General features: G+C 48.5%; 1 protein-coding gene across 1 annotated transcript in view; it reads left to right on the forward strand.

Annotated features, from left to right (window-relative positions):
* Positions 1 to 2080: 2080 nt before the first annotated feature.
* The window catches only part of DAAM2 (dishevelled associated activator of morphogenesis 2), a gene marked incomplete at its 3' end in the record, with an annotated part of 220508 nt that continues 220164 nt past the window's right edge, over positions 2081 to 2424 (forward strand). The window contains exon 1 of the mRNA XM_015425505.1: positions 2081 to 2288. The remainder of the gene's footprint in view (positions 2289 to 2424) is intronic.

The following is a 2424-nucleotide window of genomic DNA, read 5'->3' on the forward strand; positions in this document are numbered from 1 at the left end:
TGCATATTTACATGCAAGTACACCCCATCACAGTCACACGTTGAGTTAACAAGGACAGGATCCACCTAACTGGAGCAAGGTCTAAGAACAGGAAACGTACTTGATTTTTTTTAACCCTTCTATGGCCCCACGTGCCCTTCCCTGCCCTGCCGTGCGGAACAGAGATGCGGCTGGCAAAGGAGGATTACTGTATTGTCATCTTGGATTAGTTTTAGTTTATTGTATACTGTTGGTAACATTAATTATATATTAATGTACTTTAAATCTTTTATAAGGTTGTAAATCACTTCGGTGGGAAGGTAACAGCGTTCCGTGCACCTTGGTGTTTAGTCATGCCGGCCACATGACCACGGAAACGTCTTCGGGCAGCGCTGGCTCTTCGGCTTTGAAATGGAGATGAGCACCGCAACCCTAGAGTCGGACTCGACTGGCTTTCGAGCAAGGGAACCTTTACCTTTAAATGACCCAGAGCCTGCTTGCAGGGTGGGCGATTCATAAGTCTAGTAAAATAAACAAATAAATAAATCCGGAATCTTACACTTTGGCTGGGAGAGGAGGATAGGGTGGTCTCGCTCTGTTCTCTCCTCCTTTCTTTTTCTTTCTGTTTAAGGAGGCAGCCGCAGAAGGGAAGGGAGGGGAGGGGAGAACTGGAGCCAGTTGGCTTTCAGTACCCAGGGGCTAGAGGTGCTTTCGTAAGGTTCGTGCAGACGAATGCACGACTCGTTCTTTGTTTCAGAAAAGAGACCCTTTGGGGGAAGAAGAAAGCAGACGAAATACACCTATGGGTGCCATCGTGCCCATGAGTACCAGGTGCAAAAACCAATATACTTGTTAGCTCTAAACAGCTTCTCCCTTCTTTTTCGAAGCAAGTCAGTGAGACAGAGGGTATGAGAACTCTCAGAGTGCTATGAGCTAGATTTCTTCCCATTTGTCTCATCCCATTTAATGCTGACATGAGCTAGGTGGCTGCTTTCATGTCTGGTTTCCAGCTGGGCCTCATGAGCCTTTAATAACGGCTCCCCTACATCTGAGGCTCCAGGTCATAGAAAACGTCCTCTGTATGATTTTCTGCCTGTGTCATGCAGCTGTGAAAGACATAGGGAAATAAGACCTGGTGCACACATACAGGAGAATGAAATGGTAAGGGGGTGGAAGGATGAACTCCACACTTCAGCCTGCAGGTGATGCATTCCAACTGTGAATGTTCCATCTCCATGCAGCAGAAAACTGGCATGGTAGGGGGAAAAGTTCTGCATCTCTCTGGCTGCTCCCTGTGCTTGATTTCGATCTGCATGGAGTTGTAGTGGACCATTCCACTGTGGTGTAGTGGTTAAGAGTGTCAGACTAGTACCTGGGTAGACCCAGGTTCGAATCCCCACTCATGCCAGGGAAGCTTGCTGGGTGATCTTGGCCAGTCACTCGCTCTCTCAGCCAGCCTGCCTTCACAGGGGTTGACACAAAGGTAAAATGGAGAAGAGGAGAATGATGTAAGCATCTTTGGTCCCCATTTGGGGAGAAAGGTGGGGTATGAGTGAATAAAACAATTTTAAAAAGGGAAGAAAATCCAAAACGTGATTCTCCAGCAGCACTTTGAGAGGGAACAATCATTTTTCGTACCTCAGGTCTTTGCCCCACCTCTGGAATCTTAGGCTGCAATCACACCCACTAAATAATTCACTTTCAACCCACTTTCAGTGCACTTTTGAACTGGATTTTGCTGTGTGAACTGGCAGAATACAATTTAAAAGTGGATGGAGAGTGGATTATTTAGTGTGTGTGATCGCAGCCTTTTAGTCTCCTAAACCAAAACGGCAAGCCATTTAGTCCTGGCAGAAGAAAGGAGGGTGATAGTGAGTAGCCAGGAGTCCAGGACCGTTGAAAATCCTGTCATTTTCCCATGAGTGATCCGAGTATCCGTCGTCGACGGTGGCTGAAAATGTAATTGCATCCGCTGCGCGCCGAGTCGTGGCTTGTCTCTTTAAGAAAGTGTAGCCCGGCAGCGGAGGCAAGTCCTGCTGAGTTCGCGGCACTGGAACCGGTCACTAGAATAGGGAAGCCGTACGCGGCGCAGGCAGGCGCAGCCTCCCGACGTCCAAATTTCGCTGGCGATTAACATCCCGCGTGGAGAGCAGCACTCGGGTGCCTGCCCGGCTCCCTGCTTTGGGATGGTCGTTCCTGAGCGCTGAGCTCAGCTGCTGGGAAAAGCCCGTAGGAAAATATCGCCGCTGGAGAAGGTCAGTCAGTCCAAGGACAGTCACCTTCTACTCCTCCTCCCTGCGCGTCTGCTTGTAAGTCTCTTCTTATTTTATTTTATCTCTTGCGGACAGTTTTATTGTCTCCTAAGCAGAGTGGCTGGGAAAACACGAGGGAGAGTCGAGATCTGGGCATTTGTTTTCCTTCCTAATTTTTTAAAATGGTCTCTCG

Source organism: Gekko japonicus, unplaced genomic scaffold (genome assembly GCF_001447785.1).
Source record: "Gekko japonicus isolate JY-2015 unplaced genomic scaffold, Gekko_japonicus_V1.1 scaffold506, whole genome shotgun sequence".
NCBI lineage: Eukaryota > Metazoa > Chordata > Lepidosauria > Squamata > Gekkonidae > Gekko > Gekko japonicus.